Source organism: Giraffa tippelskirchi, chromosome 2, assembly GCF_054371585.1.
Source record: "Giraffa tippelskirchi isolate mGirTip1 chromosome 2, T2T-mGirTip1v1.2.pri, whole genome shotgun sequence".
Lineage (NCBI taxonomy): Eukaryota > Metazoa > Chordata > Mammalia > Artiodactyla > Giraffidae > Giraffa > Giraffa tippelskirchi.
The window spans coordinates 190,006,827-190,019,411 of record NC_137276.1 but is presented as its reverse complement, the minus strand read 5'-3'; the positions used below and the strand labels follow the sequence as shown (position 1 = coordinate 190,019,411).

Below are 12,585 nucleotides of genomic sequence, written 5' to 3'. Positions count from 1 at the left end.
GCTACTTGCTTAAGATATGCAACATATCATTGATAGAGTTGGAATTTAAAACCAAGACTTTAAACCCAAATCTTAATCATTCCACTCTTCTTCCTCTTGATCAGAGCTCAAGTTCGAAGTATTTGAAAAGAAGACAATATTTGTGAATCAAGACAAATTACTCATGGAAATTAAAAACCCATGCAAAATGAGAAATATAGCAGATGCGTTGTTATTATAGTCCATCTGGTTGTTTGGAAACAAGAATTGTAATTATAATTTCCACAAACAAATCCCTAAAAGTCTAGTATCTGAGGAAAAAAAACAGAGAAAAAACATTTTATGAGATAATCTAGCCCATTCTTTGTCTTAACCCAAGGATGACTGGAACAAGAATCTTAAACGTCACTTGAATTTCTGGGTTCTTCTTTCAATAGGTACTTACTTGTTAGTATTATGAACAGCTTAAAGAATTTTAAGATACAGTTCTTGTCTTCCTGGAAACTACCATTAAGAAAACTGGTTATTTACATTACAATTTAGATGACCATATGTGGCCCCACAGGGCAATTCTATTTAGTTAAGTACTACAGTGAATACTACAAACAATATCTAAGTCTTTGTCCATGGATTCTTGGAGGGGTGCTCTGTGCTCAGTCCCTTTGCTAGATATATTCAAGCAGGGGTAGAGCAATGTGGACCAGTTATGAGAAGTTTCATGAAGGAAGTGAGCTTGAGCTAGGACCTGAAGAATTAAGAGAGTGGCAAAGTAGGTGTAATAAGCAGGAGGAAGGATCAGCTTGGTACGTTCTGGAGAGAGTGAAGAGATAGATGTGGCTGGAACAAAGGAGTGTAGAGAGCTGTTAATTGGATAGAGGCTTCCCTAGTGGTTCAGCGGGTAAAGAATCTACTTGCAATGCAGGAGCCACAGGAGCCAGTTTCGATCCCTGGGTCTGAAAGTGTCCTTGGAGAAGGCCACCCACTCCTAGGAAATCCCATGAACAGAGTAGCCTGATGGGCTACAGTCCAAAGGGTTGCAAATAGTCAGACATGACTGAGTGACCATGCACTCATGCAAGGTACTCTTAGGCTTAGGAGTTTGTAGTAGATCTTAAAGCAGCACGGAATTATGGAGGGTTTTAAGGAGATGTTCAAGTGTTTTAGGATGAAAATAGCAAAGATATGGAGAAAAGATCGGAAAGGGACAACTTCAAGTCAGGACAATGGTTAAGAAGCTACAGCACAAATCCTGGTATGGTGCAGGAGATGTGAAATAGGATGGATTGTTTCTGCCTCCTGAAGGTATGGCAGGGCTATTCCCTGGGATGGTAAGGTAAGATGGAGCTGCAACAAACTATCAGAAAAGATAAGATCCGTAACTCAAAATTCAAGAGAGTAAAATCTGTTCTTCAGGTTATAGGGGTAAGCGTGGGGCTGAGAAATAGAGATGAAGATAAAATGATCTGGATTAAGGCAAGATCTGACCTGCAGGAGAGGAGATAGTATGGGGCAAAATAAGCAGGTTGTAAGAAGGTGAGGTTTTATAGAAAGTTGTCTAAAGCTCTTTGAAGGGGGTGCCTGTCCCATGGCCTAACTAAGTCATTCTAAGCAGAGAATGAACAGACAAACATCACCGTGGCTTATGAAACATTAGAAAGTATATTGCAGTTGACAATAATCTTGTTGGACATCAACCTGTCACAGTGTTGAGGACCTTAGGGAACCTACATCAGCGCTAGGAGTTTTCTCAGAATTTTGTTTTTCTCTGAAATGACAGAATATTTTGGATGACCACAGATTTTGCATGATCCAAGTTCTGAACTTTGGAGAAGATTGCAAGATGGGAATGAATTCAAGAAATTTATGAAACTGAATCAAAAAATTTTTGATGGAGTAAGATCTAAAATTATATGACTATAAGATCTAAAATTCTGTAGTTTTAGATCAGAAAGAGATTTTAGAAATTTTTTATAGTTCCCCACCTAAGTTGGATTCTCAAAAATAACATTCACTATTGTCCTTTAAAAGTGTTTTTATATCAAGAATATTTCTGTGTACTTTATAGAATTTAAATTTCCCCCTTTTATAATAGTAGGTTGGACTCAGACAAATGTTAACATTTGAACTACCATGCACTTCATTATAAATTCTGTTGCTGTGATCATATTCATTAAAAGATCAAATAAATTGGGATATTTAGATAATGGTTTTTAAAAAAATCTAAAATCTGTTGCCTCAAACCCCCAAAAGCTGTTTCAAATGATGTCTTAGAGAATTCCAATGAGAAATTTCTAGCCTAGTTAGTAATACCATCTATAGTTGCACCCTATATATAAGTACGTGAGAAATGTTTAAAGTATAAAATCTCACCTGCTGCTGCCAAGGAGAATATTTGACAGAGCTACAAGAAGTCACAGAAAGCCAGTGATATATGCCCCAGTTGGGAGACATTTTCAGGGGACATTGAAAAGAAACTTTTTTATTCAGAATCTGAAGTGAAGGACAGGGGTGTTCTGCTATTATATTTACAGTCCAGCATGAGAAAATGAACAATCATAAAAATCAGGATGATAAAAATCAGGATGACCCATGAAGGATCAGGGTGTATTTTCTATACTGACAACTGGCTAAGCTTTTTGTCAGGTCTCTAGAGAAAAAGTGACACGAACACCAGGATTAAAGAAACCTACTGAATCAGTTCACACACATGTATTTATGTTATAAAGTATTATGTTACTTTTTATATTATAAAGTAATAGAATTATAATCTTATTGTATTGTCACTTTAATTGAGAGAGGTAGTTTTTTCTGGCAGGTCTTTTTTCTCCCCTTTCTTTTTTTGTTCTCTTGTGATGTGCTGACTGTCCTAAGTGTTCTATGTGGTGTTGTTGGTTGCTCTGTCGTGTCTGACTCCTTGCGATCCCATAGACTGCAACATGCTGGCTTCCCTGTCCTTCACCATCTCCCGGAGTTTGCTCAAACTCATGTCCATTGAGTTGGTAATGCCATCCAACCATCTCGTCCTCTGTCATCCCCTTCTCCTCCTGCCTTCAGTATTTCCCAGCATCAGTGTCTTTTCTAATGAGTCAGCTCTTCGCATCAGGTGGCCAAAGTATGGGAACTTCAGCTCAGCACCAGTCCCTGCAATTCAGGATTGAGAATTGATGCTTTTGAACTGTGGTGTTGAAGAAGACTCTTGAGAGTGCCTTGACTGCAAGGAGATCAAACCAGTTATGTGTGAGAAGTAGTATTATGAGACAAAGACATATGATTTGTCTTTGTAACAGGTTTTTCTTCACCAAAATGAATACGTCCTGGTTCATTTGCCTCACTATTTCTTCTCACTAGTTTGGGCACGAGGAATGTTCTTAAAATCATATTACAGAGTCAATCAAAGAGATATATTCTGAAATAAAATCATCCTTTTCTCTATATAAAAAAAGACCACAGCAATATCAACACATCCTAAATAATCTGTTTTCTCTGGAGAATAAATTTTCTGCTCACAAAACAGCTGTACATCCCATCTTGTTCTTATTAGAGTTTAAGTCATATAATGAACTGTGAAAAGAATGTTATGTGCCAGTGTACCCTGTCCTCATACTAAACAGCTTTGCAGTAAAGGCTAGTTTATCATTCCTTGTTTAAAAATGTGATTCCTGTGGTTCCTTCAGAGGTAGCCAACTACAACTTCAATGCTATCAAATCATTTCTTGTTTCCTCTTTTAGCTACCCTTGGGTGTTTTCAAATGTGTATCACTTTTCAATAAAAGGTCTCCTATATTGCAAATTTACAGTAGCATTCTTTGATTTTTTAATAATAAAATAAGGAAGTAAATTTATGAATTGTCTGCTCAGTATACAAAGCAGTATGATACATTTCAATTTTGCACTGACATCAGTGACTAACTTTTTAGCAAGGTGCAAAGCTGTTGAAAGACATTTTCTAAAAAATCTTGATCTGGATATGTCTGTGTTGATGAATTAGCTAAATTAGGGAAATGGCGCCAAGAAAGTCAGATGAGTAAGAGGCATCCCCAAGATGACAGAAATATGTGAATCATTTCTATAAAAGTGAAGCTTGTGCCTCTAGTCTTGAGAACATTCAAGGCTGATTTTACATGGGATGCATGAAAACATTTATGCTTCACTGTTTTGAAGTAAGAGCTACAGATTGCAACGGCAGGCTCACCACTACAAGGTTTCCTTATTAGAAATTCTCACTTATTGAACAATTTAGCTATACACCTAGACTTGAATTAGTCTCCTGGAGGCTGAATCACAGACAATAATTAGTCAGGATGAACTCTTATAGGAAATGGCTATGGATGTTTTGGATTTGTAGGAATGAGAAAAAATGACCCAGGCTAAAAATTAGTGGTGAGTAAGGGATATGCAAAGGAAGGTGTCTTCCGAGGCATGCTGGAGATATTTGATATTCTTGCCTCTGTACTGTATTAGAATTGGTTATTCCATCAATATATGTCTAACCTCTACAAAGAAAATATATGAAGCCTGAAAATCAATCATTCCCCATCTCCAGCAAGGTGGAATGAATTAATTGACATTGATGTTGCTCACACTTGTTCAGTAGTGAATCCTTGAATTTGTGTGGATACATCTTATTATAATAACTGAGGTGAGAAACACTGATGCCTGAAACACAAACACCAAGAAATGCACAGAAAAAGAGGAAAAGAGAATTTGAAATAATTCTGTACAATCAGGAATGACACTTTATCCTGTGATTATTTTTTTTTCTAAAGTCTTTTTGATTATAGATGTAAACATTCTGGAAATCCCACTCTGCATTGACCATCTTTCTTTGCTAACTGTCTAGGAATGCAAACGTTTGGAATTTATGAAAATTCTTGACTTTGTTAATTCTGTGCTTCCTGCTTTGCCAATAGAGTATGAAACTCATAGTACGTATTCAAAAAAACACTGATTTGAACAATTTGGCCATTTTCATTGATGCAGAAAGAAATTCCAATGTACAGAGTGTCTGAGGTTCAGTTTGATTTTATTTATCTGTCCTAGCCTCTATCACCAGAGCTTTATTTCTCGAGTACCTGATTTCCTAATTTGTAACAAAAACTTTGTTCACAATTAATAGTTCCTGCCACTCATTCACAGAAATGAATAGGATAGCTATGAGTGATTGAAAAAGAATATAGTTGTGAGAATAGAGTGAGTAATGATCTTGGTGACTTATATGGCAGGAAGAAAACACTGACCTTGAGAAAAATCCAGATGGATGTTTTAACTTAACACTCATTCTTGCCTCGTTTAACATAGGTCAGTATCATTTGTCACTAGTTTGATGCCATCTAGCCTCTAGTTACTTTTTTACTTTTGAAGGGATCATGTGGGTATTGTTTTGTGGAGTTTCTCTAAGGAGCAGTCTATAAGAAAGGTTTTAAGATTAATGAACATGGATTTCCTCCAGTGATGTGAGTAGATAGGAACTGTGTGAAGCAGATCTATAAAGAATGCAATGCTGAGTAATTTAAGCCTATACTCTCCCAATGCTTACAGTAAGAATTCAAGGATCACTTATAAATCTACTGTAGTAATTTAGGCTAGAGTTTCATAATTCACTCAATAAATAATATCCATCATCTGTTATATGGACAGCATGGTATTGGGCACTGAATAGAAAATGAATATGAAGAAAATGTGATCCTGTATTTAAGGATTTTATAATCTAAAATTAAACTCTAGTTTATAATCTAGGCATTAAGTTACCAATATCACAAGGTGCCTGAAGAGAGGCTAAAATAAAGGCTAACAGAGTTTTGCCAAAAGAATGCATTGGTTATAGAAAACATTCTCTTCCAACAACACAGGTGATGACTCTACACATGACATCACCAGATGGTTAATACCAAAATCAGATTGATTATATTCTTTGCAGCCAAAGATGGAGAAGCTCTATACAGTCAGCAAAAACAAGACCAGAAGCTAACTGTGGCTCAGATCATGAGCTCCTTTTTACAAAATTCAAACTTAAATTGAAGAAAGTAGGGAAAACCACTAGGCCATTCAGGTATGACCTAAATCAAATACCATATGATTATACAGTGGAAGTGACAAATAGATTCAAGGGATTAGATCAGATGAGCAGAGTGCCTGAAGAACTATGGATGGAGGTTTGTAACATTGTACAGGAGGCGATGACCAAACCATCCCCAAAAGAAATGCAAAAAGGCAAAATGGTTGTCAGAGGAGGCCTTACAAATAGCTGAGAAAAGAAGAGAAGTGAAAGGCAAAGGAGAAAGGGAAAGATATACCCATCTGAGGGCTTTCCTGGTGGCTCAGAGGTAAAGAATCTGCCAGTAATACAGGAGACCTGGGTTCGATCCCTGGGTCAGGAGGATTTCCTGCAGGAGGGCATGGCAACCCACTCTAGTACTCTTGTCTTGAGAATCCCATAGACAGAGGAGCCTGGCAGGCTGCAGTCCATAGGGTCGCACAGAATCGGACATGACTGAAACACATAAGCAGCAGCGGCAGCATACCCATTTGAATACAGAGTTCCAGAAAATATCAAGGAGAGATACGAAAGCCTTCTTAAGTTAACAATACAAGGAAATAGGGGAAAACAATAGAATGGGAAAGACTAGAGATCTCTTCAAGAAAATTAGGGATACCAAGGGAAAATTTCATGAAAAGATGGGCACAATAAAGGATAGAAATGGCAAGGACCTAACAGAAGTAGAAGAGATTAAGAAGAGGTGGCATGAGTACACAGAAGAACCGTACAAAAAAGGTCTTAATGGCCAAGGTAATCATGGTGGTTTGGTCACTCATCTAGAACCAGACATCCTGGAGTGTGAAGTCTTAGGAAGAATCATTACGAACAAAGCTGGTGGAAGTGATAGAATTCCAGCTGAACTATTTCAAATCCTAAAAGATGATGCTGTTAAAGTGCTGTACTTAATATGCCAGCAAATTTGGAAAACTTAGCAATGGCCATAGGATTGGAAAAGGTCAGTTTTCATTCCAATCCCAAAGAAGAGCAACACCAAAGAACGTTCAAACTACCACACAATTGCACTCATTTCACATGCTAGCAATGTTCAATATCCTTCAAGTGAGACTTCAATAGTACGTGAACCAAGAACTTCCAGATATACAAGCTGGGTTTAGAAAAGGCAGGGGAACCAGAGATCAAATTGCTAACATTCATTGGATCATAGAAAAAGCAAGGGGATTTTAGAAAAACATCTACTTCTGCCTCATTGCCTATGCTAAAGTCTTTGAATGTTGTATCACAACAAACTGTGGAAGATTCTTAGAGATAGGTATACCAGACCACTTTACCTGCCTCCTGAGAAACCTGTATGCAGGTCAAGAAGCAACAATTGGAACCAGACATGGAACAATGGACTGGTTCCAAATTGGGAAAGGAGTACATCAAGGCTGTATATTGTCACCCTGTTATTTAACTTGTATGCAGAGTGCATGTGTGCCTGCTAAGTTGTTTCAGTCCTGTCCAACTCTTTGCAACTTTAGCATCATGTGAAATGCCAGGCTGGATGAATCACAAGCTGGAATGAAGATTGCCAGGAGAAATATCAATAACCTCAGATATGCAGATGATACTGCCCTAACGGCAGAAATTGGAGAGGAATTAAAGAGCCTCTTGATGAAGGTGAAAGAGGAGAGTGAAAAAGCTGGCTTAAAACAACATTCAAAAAACTAAGACCATGGCATCTGGTCCCATCACTTCATGGCAAATAGATGAGGAAACAATGGAAATGGTGACAGACTTTATTTTCTTGGGCTCCAAAATCACTGTGGACAGTGACTGCAGCCATGAAATTAAAAGATGCTTCCTCCTTGGAGGAAAAGTTATGACAAACCTAGACAACTTATTAAAAAGCAGAGACATCACTTTGGTGACAAAGGTCTACATAGTCAAAGCTATGGTTTTTCCAGTAGTCATATATGAGTGTGAGTGTTGGACCATAAAGAAGGCTGAGTGCTGAAAAATTGATGCTTTCAAACTGTGGTGTTGGAGAAGACTCTTGAGAGTCCCTTGGACAGCAAGGAAATAACACTAGTCAATCCTAAAGGAAATCAACCTTGAATATTCATTAGAAGGACTGGTGCTAAAGCTGAAGATCCAATACTTTGGCCACCCTTGATGAGAAGAACTGACTCATTAGAAAAGACCCTGATGCTGGGAAAGATTGAGGGCAGGAGGAAAAGGTGGCGACAGAGGATGAGATGGTTGGATGGTATCACCAACTCAATGGATATGAGTTTGAGCAAGCTCCAGGAGATACTGAAGGAAAAGGAAGCCTCCCATGCTGCAGCCGATGGGCTTGCAGAGTTGGACATGACTTAGTGACTAAAGAACAACGGGTTTCAAAGGAGGACATGTTTTGTTTGGTGACCTGGGGATATGAGTTTTGAACTGAACCTTGAAGTTGAGTTGGACTTAATTGTGAACACAGGTAGGAAGAGAAGATGGAGAGGAACCCTAGTGAGAGTGAATGGCATTTGATTATCTCCAAAATTCTGTCTTCAACTTGCCTCTAAACATTACTGCCACTGTATTCATCAACACAATTGTTATGTCTCACTTGCTCTATGGCAGTTGCCTCCTTGGTAGGTCTTCCTGTCTCCACTCTCACCTTTTCTAATTTATCCTCTGAAAATACATTGCCGCATGTTACTCTCCCACTAGAAAACATGAAGTATTTCTCATTGCATACCTAGAAAACAAGTCCACATACAAGGTCTTTTATGATCTGACCAAATTCTACCACTCACGACTTTGCACCTTCCAGGGGACATTTAACAATGAATGGAGACACTTTTGGTTTTCACAGTTCAAGGGAGGGCACTCCTGGCATCTTCTGCGAGAGGTCAGGGATGCTGTTAAATATCCTAGAGAGCACATGATGGTCTCCTAGCACAAAGAATTAGTTGGCCCCAAATGTCAATAGTGTGAGATTGAAAACCCCTGGTTTACATTACACTTAATTCAATTGTGTAATTATAACAACAGATTTGGGAAAAGGGGCCACTGACTCTTAATAAATGTCAAACTCACCCAGCAGCTATGGAATTCTATGGGTGAATAGAAGAGTTAAATATTAATTTATAATCATTTAGGAAGTCCTATGCATCAGCCAAATCAGTGTAAACACAGACAACACAGGAAAATCAGTGCATTATTTAATCTCAAGTGTTGTTTTAGTGAACATTAATTAAGGAAGCTACTACTCAGCTTGTATTCTCCTGAACAAGCTGCCTATCTTCGTACTGCTAGATTCTTGGATGTCTTCTTCCTGTCCTGGAATTCTCTTTCTTATTCCTCCACTGAACAAACATATACCTACTGCCTGGAGAATCCCATGGACAAAGGAGCCTGGTGGGCTATGGTCCATATGGTCATACAGAGTCAGACTCGACTGCAGTGAATTAGCGTGCACGCATGCATCTTTTAAGTCCCAGATTAAATATACCCAAGGGGAAACTTTTATTAATTCTCCATACAGTGGATTGATCTATCAATTTCCTCACAACTCACTTTTGACTTGGTTCACAGAGAATTATAATAATTTATAATGTGTGTTTCTTCTATAGTTGGAGTGAGTCCATTGAAGACAGGGTTCATGTTTCATTCATCCTTGCACCACTGCTACTTATCACAGTACCTGGCACACAAGAAAGCAATCAATATATGTTGATTCAAAAATGAATGAAGGGCTTCGCTGGTGGTGTAGTGGATAAAAATCTGTCTGCCAATGTAGGCAACACAGATTCGATCCCTGGTTCAGGAAGATTCCACCTGCCATGGAGCAACTAAGCCCATGCGCCACAACTACTGAGCCTAGGCTCTACAGCTTGTGAATGAAAAGCCCACTCACCACATCTAGAGAGTAGCTCCCGCTCTCTGCAACTAGAGAAAGTTTCCTGCATGCACCAAAAAGACCCAGTGCAACCAAAGACAAAATAAATAAGTAAAAATTTAAAAATGAGAATGAGGAAGGATGAAAAAAATATATGTACACTAGAAACAGGGAATAGCCTATTTTGCATGGAAAGGAGACATGAATAAAAGACTCGTAAAAGATCAGACTGCAAAGATATTTAGGGCTTGGATTATAGAGTGCTTTGAAGGCCTGGGATTTGTGGTTTATATTGTAAGGTTTAGAGAAAGTAGAATTTTTTTTTTAATAAGGGGTGACACAAAGTGGCACTGTAGAAACATTATGCTGGTGGAGGTATTAGAAAGTATTTGGTAATTAGAAAGCATTTAGTCATTTAATCATAATGTATGTGAGGCTTATGTAAATATTGTGGGTTTTAGTGCTGAAGAGAGCATGTGAACCTAATCTTGGGTCACTCCCAAGCCTGAAAGAGAAGGAGGCAGAACATCACTATAATCATAGTACTTGTCCCAGGAGATCTGTATATTCCACTGAAGAATGGGAGTGAACAGCAGGGAGGAAACTGAGAGGGACACAGGGTAACCACTAGAACTGACAAAAGTCAGATGTGCCCTAGATGGAGGTGTCCATGCCTCTCTTGGTAGGCATACTTTCTAGGTATATACCATGGGGGACTTTGCTCTTGGTATCTAAGTTATCTTAGAGGAATCTGGTAGCTTTTATTCCTGCCCACTCTTTTCCATTTTCCTTTTTATAGCTACAGAATTTCCTTTCTTTGAGGGGATTCTTCTCCTCTTTTACGTGGTCCTGGTATACAGATTGATCATGCCATTCCTGTCCTCTACCTTTCCAGGCATATTTGAGCACATGACTCAGGCTGAGCCAATCATAGCACCACACCTACCTGGACAGTTCTTTCCAAGGGTCCGTATATCAGTCAAATCAGGTCAATCAGAATCCTTCCCCATAACCTTACAGTTGGGGAGGAATCACTTCCTTTCACTTAGTAAACCATAAGGATATGGACCTAGACTGTCGGTAGCTGTTCCCCCCAATGCATGGAAAGACCTTGCGAGGAGTAGAAAATAGAAGCCAACATGCAAAGTGAAGCAGAGCACAACAGAAATAAGAATGGGATGGAGACAAACATTGTGGTGGCAGTGAGGCCCCAATCCAGTCTCTGAAGGAGTGCTTTCTGTGGCTTCTTGTCTAAGTTCATGACCTTTCTCAGTATGTTTCCTAACCAGAGGAGTCAACTCACTTCCTTGTCTGCTTAAGTTAATTTTTGCTGGGTTGTGATCATATGGAGCCAAAGGAATCTCAACTCATAGAGTTTCCTATTACCTGCTATTTGCCTGTATTATTACTAGCAGCAGTCTGGGATCCAAAATATCAGCTCTTCAGTTCAGTTCAGTTCAGTCACTCAGTCATGTCCGACTCTTTGCGACCCCATGAACTGCAGCACGCCAGGCCTCTCTGTCCATCACCAACTCCCGGAGTCTACCCAAACCCATGTCCATCGAGTCGGTGATGCCATCCAACCACCTCATCCTCTGTCGTCCTCTTCTCCTCCTGCCCCCAATCCTACCAAGCATTAGGGTCTTTTCCAATGAGTCAACTCTTCGCATGAGCTCTTACTGCTATATAAAATTTCTCTTACTCTTGATCAGAGAAACTAGGAATATTCCTTCTTGGTTCTCTACCACATCTAAATTTGATCCAACAAAATTATTAGAAGTCGAAACATAAATGTTTTAAATTCTAGCAGTGTAAGTGCTCAAAACAGTTAAAATTTGAAGGAGAATTTTGCTCTTTCTCTGTATCACTGCAGCAGTGATAGAGTGAATTTCATCACAGTGAAGTCTCCATCAGGTCCAGATGTGGCTCCTCTTGTTTGGAGACTTAAGAACTTCAAAGACCGGTTTTCTCCCTCTGTCCCTACTCTCTAATAGATAACAATGGGAGAAAAGGGACACTGATTCAGAGAGTGGGGAAGGAGACAGACAGCGGGCACTGGGCTATGGAAGTACTGAAATCCCACTGAGCAGACACCGTGAATATCCAGGGAGAAAGAGCTTCCTTAATTCATTGGGCTGTGATTCTGTTCTCAAGAGGAATCTCTTTTTCTGTAGGTCTTCACAGGATGTGTCTTTTTCTCTTTATTCTTTGGTGGATCTGAAGTGAGCATTGGGTGGGTATTCCCTCCTTGGGGGCCGAATAGCTTTCTCAACCCATTCTTATCAAGGAAGCTTCGAGGTTTTAAGTCAAATGCCTTTTTTTGGTCAAAGTTCTTGTTTCTCTGGCAATTTATTCCCCTAAGAGGAGAAGGTTTCTGACATATTTCATATACCAGTAACCTTCCTCTTCTGAAACCTGGTTCTCAGATCTGCTTTATTTCTATGCTTCTTCAACTCCAAACCATGTTTTATCTAGACCACTTTAGGGCTATTAAGTTTAAATGGGAAGAACACACCTTTAATCTGGCTTTGCCTAGAAGCACTTTGACCAACTAGGAATTTTAATCGTGCGTTTGTCACTCAAAGCTTTTATAAGTCCTGTTTCTTACTTTTGAGATGTAGAAGATGACATTTCAACCTGAAAGGACTCGAATTTCTGGTCTTTTTCTACGATTTCCTTCCAACCTGCTTTCAAATGGTCAGTTTTTCTGTTTTTGTTTTTTTCCTAAAATTCATTT

General features: G+C 39.0%; 1 long non-coding RNA gene across 2 annotated transcripts in view; it reads left to right on the top strand.

Annotated features, from left to right (window-relative positions):
* Positions 1-12,585, top strand: part of LOC145539097 (uncharacterized) — a 70,274-nt gene that overhangs the window by 38,242 nt on the left and 19,447 nt on the right. The window contains exon 5 of one of the 2 annotated variants that reach the window (XR_014077570.1): positions 105-195. The exons of the other annotated variant lie outside the window; for it this stretch is intronic. This is a non-coding gene — a long non-coding RNA (uncharacterized LOC145539097). Of the gene's footprint in view, positions 1-104; positions 196-12,585 lie in introns of those variants that run through there. 2 annotated transcript variants of the gene reach the window in all.